The sequence below is a fragment of the Salmo salar genome, chromosome 26 (genome assembly GCF_965601325.2).
Source record: "Salmo salar chromosome 26, fSalSal1, whole genome shotgun sequence".
NCBI lineage: Eukaryota > Metazoa > Chordata > Actinopteri > Salmoniformes > Salmonidae > Salmo > Salmo salar.
The window spans coordinates 52,076,858-52,090,989 of NC_138316.1; positions in this window are offsets into that span (position 1 = coordinate 52,076,858).

Genomic DNA, 14,132 nt, shown 5'->3' on the forward strand with positions numbered 1-14,132 from the left:
GAGATATCCCCTAGAGGCTGCCATTTAGTGGAGATATCCCCTAGAGGCTGCCATTTAGTGGAGATATCACCTAGAGGCTGCCATTTAGTGGAGATATCCCCTAGAGGCTGCCATTTAGTGGAGATATCCCCTAGAGGCTGCCATTTAGTGGAGATATCCCCTAGAGGCTGCCATTTAGTGGAGATATCCCCTAGAGGCTGCCATTTAGTGGAGATATCCCCTAGAGGCTGCCATTTAGTGGAGATATCACCTAGAGGCTGCCATTTAGTGGAGATATCCCCTAGAGGCTGCCATTTAGTGGAGATATCCCCTAGAGGCTGCCATTTAGTGGAGATATCCCCTAGAGGCTGCCATTTAGTGGAGATATCCCCTAGAGGCTGCCATTTAGTGGAGATATCCCCTAGAGGCTGCCATTTAGTGGAGATATCCGGTTGGAGGTCGAGTGGAGAGTGTGGTGCTAGGGATGTCTATGCCTGCCGGTGCAGGACAATCTGGCAGCAGTAGCAGAAAGCGTTGAAGAATTACAGGGGTTACAGCAGGGCAGCGTGTTGCCCGGACAGGACTGCTGGTGAGGGATACAGTGACGGGGAGAACTCATGGCTCTGCTCCCGCAGCTGCACAGCCTCAGCCTCAGCCTGGTGGAATGTAAGAAACAGCCAGTTAGCCTGGTCTGAACCAGAACGAGCCAGAGGGCTGGAGCCTCTGTTTCTATAGCGTGAGGCAGCTTGATGTTGCTTTGATGTACAAGTACAGCCCCTGGACAGAATGTTAGACAGTAGACACCACACATACAGACAGACAGATGGACACACACACATGTTTGTTTTACTATTCTTGTGGGGACCAAACAACTGATTACATTCAAAATCCAATTTTCCCAAACTCTTAATTTAACCCTAACCTTAACCCCTAACTCCTAACCCTAAACTAACCTTAACTCCTAACTCCTAACCCTAAACTAACCTTAACTCCTAACTCCTAACCCTAATATTAACCCCTAACTCCTAACTCCTAATCCTAATATTAACCCCTAACTCCTAACCCTAACCCCTAACTCCTAACCCTAAACCTTAACCCCTAACTCCTAACTCCTAACTCCTAACCCTAACTCCTAACTCCTAACCCTAACCCCTAACTCCTAACCCCTAACTCCTAACCCTTAACCCCTAACTCCTAACCCTTAACTCCTAACCCTAACTCCTAACTCCTAACCCTAACTCCTAACTCCTAACCCTTAACTCCTAACCCTAATCCCTAACTCCTAACCCTTAACTCCTAACCCTAACCCCTAACTCCTAACTCCTAACTCTAACCTTAACTCCTAACCCTAATCCCTAACTCCTAACCCTTAACTCCTAACCCTAACCCCTAACTCCTAACCCTAACCCCTAACTCCTAACCCTAACCCCTAACTCCTAACCCTAACCTTAACTCCTAACTCCTAACTCCTAACCCTAAACCTTAAGCCCTAACTCCTAACCCTAAACCTTAACTCCTAACACTAATTCCTAACTCCTAACCCTAACCCCTAACTCCTGACCCTTAACTCCTAACCCTAATCCCTAACTCCTAACCCTTAACTCCTAATCCTAACCCCTAGCTCCTAACCCTAACCCCTAACCCCTAACTCCTAAACCTAACCTTAACTCCTAACCCTAAACCTTAAGCCCTAACTCCTAACCCTAAACCTTAACTCCAAACCCTAATTCCTAACTCCTAACCCTAACTCCTAACCCTAACCCCTAACTCCTAACACTAACCCTTAACTCCTAACCCTAATCCCTAACTCCTAACCCTTAACTCCTAACATTAATTCATAACTCCTAACTCCTAACCCTTAACTCCTAACTCCTAACTCCTAACTCCTAACTCCTAACTCCTAACTCTAACCTTAACCTCTCTAGGGCAGGTGGCACCAAATCGTCCCACCTACGTAACAGCCAGTTGAATCCTGTGGCGCGATATTCAAATACCTTAGAAATGCTATTACTTCAATTTCTCAAACATATGACTATTTTACACCATTTTAAAGACAAGACTCTCGTTAATCTAACCACACTGTCCGATTTCAAAAAGGCTTTACAACGAAAGCAAAACATTAGATTATGTCAGCAGAGTACCCAGCCAGAAATAATCAGACACCCATTTTTCAAGCTAGCATATAATGTCACAAAAACCCAGAAGACAGCTAAATGCAGCACTAACCTTTGATGATCTTCATCAGATGACACACCTAGGACATTATGTTATACAATACATGCATGTTTTGTTCAATCAAGTTCATATTTATATCGAAAACCAGCTTTTTACATTAGCATGTGACGTTCAGAACTAGCATACCCCCGCAAACTTCCGGCGAATTTACTAACAATTTACTAAATTACTCAGGATAAACGTTCACAAAAAGCATAACAATTATTTTAAGAATTATAGATACAGAACTCCTCTATGCACTCGATATGTCCGATTTTAAAATAGCTTTTCGGTGAAAGCACATTTTGCAATATTCTAAGTAGATAGCCCGGCATCACAGGGCTAGCTATTTAGACACCAACCAAGTTTAGCCTTCACCAAACTCCGATTTACTATTAGAAAAGTTTGATTACCTTTCCTGTTCTTCGTCAGAATGCACTCCCAGGACTTCTACTTCAATAACAAATGTTGGTTTGGTCCCAAATAATCCATAGTTATGTTCCAACAGCGGCGTTTTGTTCGTGCATTCAAGACACTATCCGAATGGTAAATAAGGGTCACGCGCACGGCGCATTTCGTGACAAAAGATTTCTAAATATTTCATTACCGTACTTCGAAGCATGTCAACCGCTGTTTAAAATAAATTTTTATACAATTTTTCTCGTAAAAAAGCGATAATATTCCGACCGGGAATCTGCAATTAGGTAAACAGACTAAAGAAAATACAGCATGGGGTCGACTCGGGCACGCGCCTAAGCCCTTTGTCCTCTGATCGGCCACTTGGCAAAGGCGATAATGTGTTTCAGCCAGAGGCTGCCTCGATATCGTTCAGCTTTTTCCCGGGCTCTGAGAGCCTATGGGAGCCGTAGGAAGTGTCACGTTACAGCTAAGATCCTGAGTCTTCAATAAACAGAGGCAAGAACAACAACACCTTGTCAGACAGGCCACTTCCTGCATGAAATCTTCTCAGGTTTTTGCCTGCCATATGAGTTCTGTTATACTCACAGACACCATTCAAACAGTTTTAGAAACTTTAGGGTGTTTTCTATCCAAAGCCAATAATTATATGCATATTCTAGCCCTAACAGGTTAACTCCTAACTCCTAACACTAATCCCTAACTCCTAACCCTTAACTCCTAACCCTAACCCCTAACTCCTAACTCCTAACTCCTAACCCTAAACCTTAACCCCTAACTCCTAACCCTAATATTAACCCCTAACTCCTAACCCTAAACTAACCTTAACCCCTAACTCTGACCCCTAACTCCTAACCCCTAACTCCTAACCCTATCTTAACCCCTAACTCCTAACTCTAACCCCTAACTCTAACCCCTAACTCTTAACCCTAAACCTAACCCCTAACTCTAAACCCTAAACCTAACCCTTAACCTAACCGCCTAAGCCTAAAACAACACACCAGCGAAGTGTTCCCACGGCGAAGTGTCTGAATGTTCCTTGTTTTACTATCCTTGTGAGAACGTCTGGTCTCCATAAGTACACAGTAGTAAACCCTAAACACACTGGTGTTCTATAGCGAGTGGACAAAACATTAAGGACACCTTCTTAATATTGAGTTGCACCTCCCCTATGTCTCCTCCACTTCATCTACACTGGCTGAAGTGGCATCGATAAGAGATCAAAGCGATTCACCTGGATTCACCTGGTCAGTCTATGTCGTAGAGAGATGTTCCGTATACTCAGTGTACATCAACACACATGATGTTTCAGTCGTAACAACATTTTAAAGTGATGTACACATTGCACGCTGTCATACACAATGAGTAAATGATGAAATAGTATATTGATCCACCTCATCGTAGGATTCCATGTCCATCAGAAGCTCCTCCTCTTCCTGCTCAGACTCTGAGCGGAAACCAACAGGATCCCCTCTAGAGAGAGAGCCTTTACCTGAGGGAAGAACGAAGGTCAGTTCCTCAATCAATCAATCAATCAATCAATCAATTAATCAATCAATCAATCAGAATGGGATCATTTCCTAGAGGTAGAATGACTTCAATCAAAACGTTAGCTGACTAACTGATTGATCCAGCTTTCTGGAACAGTCCCCAGTTCTTTCTCACCTGGACAGTAATCACCGTCTACCTAATTACAGCAAATGCAAAAATAACGAACCGATATCTGAGAGGAAGGAGTCCTCGGTGCGTCTGAGGCTGGGATGGGAGTCCTCTAGACGAATGTTTCCATGAACCAGTCCTGTAGCCAGCTGAATCAGGCACAGGGTCCAGCAGTATGGGAATACTGAGATGACCATGCTGATGCAACACAACGCTTCACCGACTGCTGTTTTGCCGACTGCTGTTTTGCCGACTGCTGTTTCACTGATGGAAAAGAGCTTAGGAAGAGTCATACATAGATGGGGGTTATGTCATTACAGTTAAATCACTTTGGTTTTAAAAAATGTCAACTCAGTTGGTTTGCCTAAAATCATCGACAAATGAATATTCATTCTAAATGTTTGAGGTATTCTACACGGTCTCTTTTTATTTTTTATTTTTTTTACAAAATGTACAAACATACTTAAATATCAAATCATTTTGTTTGAGCTTTTTAACCGTAATACATTGCAAAACAGCCTATTTGATTGTGATTACAAGTGATCTGTAGAGATCTGAGAGAGTTGCAGATGTTGTCATACTTTATCCTCAAGCATGGTAACCGTTGGAACATCAGAGAACACACACACACACACAGACCACAACAGCAGTTACATTAGACAAAGTGTCCAGTTGTTTGCGCTGGGCTGAATCTCAGAGGAACATGCAGTATTAGATATTAGTCAAGTCACATTTGTTTTGCGTGTGTGTGTGTGTGTGCGTGCGTGCGTGCGTGCGTGAGTGCGTGTGTGTGTGTGTGCGCGCACGTGTGTGTGTGTGTGTGTGTGTGTGTGTGTGTGTGTGTGTGTGTGTGTGTGTGTGTGTGTGTGTGTGTGTGTGTGTGTGTGTGTGTGTGTGTGTGTGTGTGTGTGTAAGAAAGAGCGAATAAGGGAGAATTAGAGTGGCAGAGAACGAGAGAGAGAGATAGAAAGAGAAAGAGAGATACTGATAGAGAGACAGACAGAGAGAGATACAGAGAAAGAGAGACAGACAGAGAGAGAGATACAGAGAAAGAGAGACAGAGAGAGATAGAGAGATACAGAGAGACAGAGAGAGAGAGAGATACAGAGAGACAGAGAGAGAGAGAGATACAGAGATACAGAGAGAGAGAGAGACAGAGAGAGTTAGAGGCAGAGAGAGAAAGAGATGGTGTAAAATAGAGACAAAGAGGGAGACAGAGAGAGACACTGGAGGGGATAGAGAGACACAGAGAGAGAGAGAGAGAGAGAGAGAGAGATACAGAGAGAGAGAGAGAGAGAGACACAGAGAGAGAGAGAGAGAGAGATACAGAGACAGACAGAGAGAAACACACAGAGCAGCTATTGGGTTGTTCTGCTCACCTGTGGCTCCGTGGACTCCTGTGTCTGTGAGTGATCCTCCCATGGTGGGACCAAGAGTCTCTTCATAAAGATGCCCTGAGAAGGGAAGGAGGGAGGAGGTAAGGAGGGATGAGGGAGGCCAGCCCACAGCAGCAGCTACATGGGGAGGGATGAAGAGGAGGAGGAGGAGGAGGAAGAGGAGGAGTGCTCACATTCATGGGCCTTTTCTCAATTGCAAAAACCCTGCGTCCTCTCTTCTCTCTACTCGTCTCCTTATCAAAACCCATTGGTGGAGAAGGTGAGAGGGGTGGGATTATGCAATTGATAAAAGCATAGCGTTGCCTAGCTCTCTTCAGCCCCGGGTCGTAGTCATTAGCATCCACAGTGGCAAAGCGCTTTGCAATGGATAATGAAAATGAGTGTTTCTTATTGGACAAGTTTAGGTAGTCCCTCCCTGTTTCAAAACCATTTTTTTCTAGCTTGGTTCCTAGTGAATAGGAGAGTAGTGGGCAGAAGGAGTGGTCATAGAGATAGTCAGTGTGGCCTCCCTGACTCCTCCCTGACTCCTCCCTGACTCCTCCCTGACTCCTCCCTGAATCCTCCCTGACTCCTCCCTGACTCCTCCCTGACTCCTCCCTGAATCCTCCCTGTCTCCTCCCTGACTCCTCCCTGAATCCTCATTATGCATGCATAATATATAGATGTATACTATGCATAATATATAGCCTAATGAATGGGTACTATGCATAATATAAAGATGTTTACTATGCATAATATATAGCCTAATGAATGGGTACTATGCATAATATATAGATGTGTACTATGCATAATATATAGCCTAATGAATAGGTACTATGCATAATATAAAGATGTTTACTATGCATAATATATAGCCTAATGAATGGGTACTATGCATAATATATAGATGTGTACTATGCATAATATATAGCCTAATGAATAGGTACTATGCATAATATAAAGATGTTTACTATGCATAATATATAGCCTAATGAATGGGTACTATGCATAATATAAAGATGTTTACTATGCATAATATATAGCCTAATGAATGGGTACTATGCATAATATAAAGATGTTTACTATGCATAATATATAGCCTAATGAATGGGAAATACAAGAATTCTCTAATCCAAATGATGTTGTATTAAAGCCATTGCTTCAACATCAATGAAACTCCTAATAGCAGCCTTCCAGGTAATGAACAGGAAGAACACCTTTACCATGTTCAAATGTACTGTTCCCAGAAGTGTTCTTCATTGATGTGGTTATTTACAAGGCTTCAATCAAAGTCATCAGTCAAAAACAAGGGATTCAGCACAAATGGAACCCTATTTCATATGAAGTGCACTACCTATGACCAGTCAAATGTAGTGCACTAAACAGGGAATAGGTTGCCATTTTGGGATGCATCTTTGTTTTTGGATTGTTGACTTGACCTCACTCTGTGTGTACGTACTTTAGTCTTGACTTAATGTGCACATAACAAAAACCCTTTCATGGACACAGGAAACATAATAGTTTTCTATGTGAGCATTAACTAGTCGGCTGCTAAATGGAAGAACTTGAAAGTAGGGTCACTCTCCTCTTTAACATGATGCCATCACAGATCTTCTTTAATGGAGGTACAGTGGGCTCCAAAATTACTGGCACTCCTGACTGGCAATGCACAAACAATACTTAAAATAATATAAACAATAGAATTATAGAGATAAACTCAAAATAACAACATGTGAGAAATACTGTATTTTATTAATGTTTCAATGTGTCACGCTGTAACGCCCTGGCCATAGAGAGGGGTTTTTTGTTCTTTATTTTTGGTTAGGCCAGGGTGTTACATTGGGTGGGCGTTCTATGTTCCTTTTTCTATGTTTTGGTATTTCTTTGTTTTGGGCCATGTGTGTGGCTCCCAATCAGGCACAGCTGAAGCTCGTTGCTGCTGATTGGGAGTCACACATAAGGAGCATGTTTTTCCTTTGGGTTTTGTGGGTAATTGTTTCTGTTTTGAGTATTTTTCCTAACAGGACTGTTTGCTGTCGTTTTTGTTCATTTTTGTAGTGTTCTCTTGTTTTTTGAATTAAAATTCTAATGATGAACACATCCTCTGCTGCACCTTGTTTCCCTCTTCCAGACAGCCGTTACACACGCCCTGACCTTAGAGATCTTATTTATTCTCTATGTTTGGTTAGATCAGGGTGTGACTCGGGTGGGCATATCTATGTTTTCTATTTCTTTGTTTTTGAGCTGAGTGTGGTTCCCAATCAGAGGCAGCTGTCTATCGTTGTCTCTGATTGGGGATCATACTTAGGCAGCCCGTTTTCCACCTGAGATTTGCGGGAGGTTATTTTCTGTTTAGTATTCTGTTACCTGACAGAACTGTTGGCTTTTCGTTTTGTTACTTTGTTCGAGTGTTTTTTGATCAATAAAAATCATGAACACTTTCCGCGCTGCGCTTTGGTCCACTCATTCCGACGAGAGCCATTACACAATGGAACCAACCAAAATCATACAATTATTTAATACAAAATACATTTCACCAAAATCAAGGTTCCATAATTAATTAACACATTATCCAACCCCTCCTATAGACACATTACCCAACCCCTCCTATAGACACATTACCCAACCCCTCCTATATAGACACATTACCCAACCCCTCCTATATAGACACATTACCCAACCCCTCCTATATAGACACATTACCCAACCCCTCCTATAGACACATTACCCAACCCCTCCTATATAGACACATTACCCATCCCCTCCTATAGACACATTACCCAACCCCTCCTATTGACACATTACCCAACCCCTCCTATATAGACACATTACCCAACCCCTCCTATAGACACATTACCCAACCCCTCCTATATAGACACATTACCCAACCCCTCCTATAGACACATTACCCAACCCCTCCTATAGACACATTACCCAACCCCTCCTATATAGACACATTACCCAACCTCTCCTATATAGACACATTACCCAACCCCTCCTATATAGACACATTACCCAACCCCTCCTATAGACACATTACCCAACCCCTCCTATATAGACACATTACCCAACCCCTCCTATATAGACACATTACCCAACCTCTCCTATATAGACACATTACCCAACCTCTCCTATATAGACACATTACCCAACCCCTCCTATAGACACATTACGCAACCCCTCCTATATAGACACATTACCCAACCCCTCCTATATAGACACATTACCCAACCCCTCCTATATAGACACATTACCCAACCCCTCCTATAGACACATTATCCAACCCCTCCTATAGACACATTACCCAACCCCTCCTATATAGACACATTACCCAACCCCTCCTATATAGACACATTACCCAACCCCTCCTATAGACACATTACCCAACCCCTCCTATATAGACACATTACCCAACCCCTCCTATATAGACACATTACCCAACCCCTCCTATATAGATACATTACCCAACCCCTCCTATATAGATACATTACCCAACCCCTCCTATAGACACATTACCCAACCCCTCCTATATAGACACATTACCCAACCCCTCCTATATAGACACATTACCCAACCCCTCCTATATAGACACATTACCCAACCCCTCCTATATAGACACATTACCCAACCCCTCCTATATAGACACATTACCCAACCCCTCCTATATAGACACATTACCCAACCCCTCCTATATAGACACATTACCCAACCCCTCCTATATAGACACATTACCCAACCTCTCCTATAGAAACATTACCCAACCCCTCCTATATAGACACATTACCCAACCCCTCCTATAGACACATTACCCAACCCCTCCTATATACACACATTACCCAACCCCTCCTGTATAGACACATTACCCATCCCCTCCTATAGACACATTACCCAACCCCTCCTATATAGACACATTACCCAACCCCTCCTATAGACACATTACCCATCCCCTCCTATAGACACATTACCCAACCCCTCCTATTTAGACACATTACCCAACCCCTCCTATAGACACATTACCCAACTCCTCCTATATAGACACATTACCCAACCCCTCCTATAGACACATTACCCAACCCCTCCTATATAGACACATTACCCAACCCCTCCTATATAGACACATTACCCAACCCCTCCTATAGACACATTACCCAACCCCTCCTATATAGACACATTACCCAACCCCTCCTATAGACACATTACCCAACCCCTCCTATAGACACATTACCCAGCCCCTCCTATATAGACACATTACCCAACCCCTCCTATAGACACATTACCCAACCCCTCCTATAGACACATTACCCAACCCCTCTTATAGACACATTACCCAACCCCTCCTATAGATACATTACCCAACCCCTCCTATATAGACACATTACCCAACCCCTCCTATAGATACATTACCCAACCCCTCCTATAGACACATTACCCAACCCCTCCTATAGATACATTACCCAACCCCTCCTATAGACACATTACCCAACCCCTCCTATAGACACATTACCCAACCCCTCCTATATAGACACATTACCCAACCCCTCCTATAGATACATTACCCAACCCCTCCTATATAGACACATTACCCAACCCCTCCTATAGACACATTACCCAACCCCTCCTATATAGACACATTACCCAACCCCTCCTATAGACACATTACCCAACCCCTCCTATAGACACATTACCCAACCCCTCCTATATAGACACATTACCCAACCCCTCCTATAGACACATTACCCAACCCCTCCTATATAGACACATTACCCAACCCCTCCTATAGACACATTACCCAACCCCTCCTATATAGACACATTACCCAACCCCTCTTATAGACACATTACCCAACCCCTCCTATAAACACATTACCCAACCCCTCCTATATAGACACATTACCCAACCCCTCCTATAGACACATTACCCAACCCCTCCTATATAGACACATTACCCAACCCCTCCTATTGACACATTACCCAACCCCTCCTATAGACACATTACCCAACCCCTCCTATATAGACACATTACCCAACCCCTCCTATATAGACACATTACCCAACCCCTCCTATAGACACATTACCCAACCCCTCCTATATAGACACATTACCCAACCCCTCCTATATAGACACATTACCCAACCCCTCCTATATAGACACATTACCCAACCCCTCCTATATAGACACATTACCCAACCCCTCCTATAGACACATTACCCAACCCCTCCTATATAGACACATTACCCAACCCCTCTTATAGACACATTACCCAACACCTCCTATATAGACACATTACCCAACCCCTCCTGTATAGACACATTACCCAACCCCTCCTATAGACACATTACCCAACCCCTCATATAGACACATTACCCAACCCCTCCTATAGACACATTACCCAACCCCTCCTATATAGACACATTACCCAACCCCTCCTATATAGACACATTACCCAACCCCTCTTATAGATACATTACCCAACCCCTCCTATATAAACACATTACCCAACCCCTCCTATAGACACATTACCCAACCCCTCCTATATAAACACATTACCCAACCCCTCCTGTATAGACACATTACCCAACCCCTCCTATATAGACACATTACCCAACCCCTCCTATATAGACACATTACCCAACCCCTCCTATAGACACATTACCCAACCCCTCCTATAGACACATTACCCAACCCCTCCTATAGATACATTACCCAACCCCTCCTATATAAACACATTACCCAACCCCTCCTGTATAGACACATTACCCAACCCCTCCTATATAGACACATTACCCAACCCCTCCTATATAGACACATTACCCAACCCCTCCTATAGACACATTACCCAACCCCTCCTATAGACACATTACCCAACCCCTCCTATATAGACACATTACCCAACCCCTCCTATAGACACATTACCCAACCCCTCCTATAGACACATTACCCAACCCCTCTTATAGACACATTACCCAACCCCTCCTATATAGACACATTACCCAACCCCTCCTATAGACACATTACCCAACCCCTCCTATATAGACACATTACCCAACCCCTCCTATATAGACACATTACCCAACCTCTCCTATAGAAACATTACCCAACCCCTCCTATATAGACACATTACCCAACCCCTCCTATAGACACATTACCCAACCCCTCCTATATACACACATTACCCAACCCCTCCTGTATAGACACATTACCCATCCCCTCCTATAGACACATTACCCAACCCCTCCTATATAGACACATTACCCAACCCCTCCTATAGACACATTACCCAACCCCTCCTATAGACACATTACCCATCCCCTCCTATAGACACATTACCCAACCCCTCCTATTTAGACACATTACCCAACCCCTCCTATAGACACATTACCCAACTCCTCCTATATAGACACATTACCCAACCCCTCCTATAGACACATTACCCAACCCCTCCTATATAGACACATTACCCAACCCCTCCTATATAGACACATTACCCAACCCCTCCTATAGACACATTACCCAACCCCTCCTATATAGACACATTACCCAACCCCTCCTATAGACACATTACCCAACCCCTCCTATAGACACATTACCCAGCCCCTCCTATATAGACACATTACCCAACCCCTCCTATAGACACATTACCCAACCCCTCCTATAGACACATTACCCAACCCCTCTTATAGACACATTACCCAACCCCTCCTATAGATACATTACCCAACCCCTCCTATATAGACACATTACCCAACCCCTCCTATAGATACATTACCCAACCCCTCCTATAGACACATTACCCAACCCCTCCTATAGATACATTACCCAACCCCTCCTATAGACACATTACCCAACCCCTCCTATAGACACATTACCCAACCCCTCCTATATAGACACATTACCCAACCCCTCCTATAGATACATTACCCAACCCCTCCTATATAGACACATTACCCAACCCCTCCTATAGACACATTACCCAACCCCTCCTATATAGACACATTACCCAACCCCTCCTATAGACACATTACCCAACCCCTCCTATAGACACATTACCCAACCCCTCCTATATAGACACATTACCCAACCCCTCCTATAGACACATTACCCAACCCCTCCTATATAGACACATTACCCAACCCCTCCTATAGACACATTACCCAACCCCTCCTATATAGACACATTACCCAACCCCTCTTATAGACACATTACCCAACCCCTCCTATAAACACATTACCCAACCCCTCCTATATAGACACATTACCCAACCCCTCCTATAGACACATTACCCAACCCCTCCTATATAGACACATTACCCAACCCCTCCTATTGACACATTACCCAACCCCTCCTATAGACACATTACCCAACCCCTCCTATATAGACACATTACCCAACCCCTCCTATATAGACACATTACCCAACCCCTCCTATAGACACATTACCCAACCCCTCCTATATAGACACATTACCCAACCCCTCCTATATAGACACATTACCCAACCCCTCCTATATAGACACATTACCCAACCCCTCCTATATAGACACATTACCCAACCCCTCCTATAGACACATTACCCAACCCCTCCTATATAGACACATTACCCAACCCCTCTTATAGACACATTACCCAACACCTCCTATATAGACACATTACCCAACCCCTCCTGTATAGACACATTACCCAACCCCTCCTATAGACACATTACCCAACCCCTCATATAGACACATTACCCAACCCCTCCTATAGACACATTACCCAACCCCTCCTATATAGACACATTACCCAACCCCTCCTATATAGACACATTACCCAACCCCTCTTATAGATACATTACCCAACCCCTCCTATATAAACACATTACCCAACCCCTCCTATAGACACATTACCCAACCCCTCCTATATAAACACATTACCCAACCCCTCCTGTATAGACACATTACCCAACCCCTCCTATATAGACACATTACCCAACCCCTCCTATATAGACACATTACCCAACCCCTCCTATAGACACATTACCCAACCCCTCCTATAGACACATTACCCAACCCCTCCTATAGATACATTACCCAACCCCTCCTATATAAACACATTACCCAACCCCTCCTGTATAGACACATTACCCAACCCCTCCTATATAGACACATTACCCAACCCCTCCTATATAGACACATTACCCAACCCCTCCTATAGACACATTACCCAACCCCTCCTATAGACACATTACCCAACCCCTCCTATATAGACACATTACCCAACCCCTCCTATAGACACATTACCCAACCCCTCCTATAGACACATTACCCAACCCCTCTTATAGACACATTACCCAACCCCTCCTATAGATACATTACCCAACCCCTCCTATATAGACACATTACCCAACCCCTCCTATATAGACACATTACCCAACCCCTCTTATAGATACATTACCCAACCCCTCCTATATAAACACATTACCCAACCCCTCCTATAGACACATTACCCAACCCC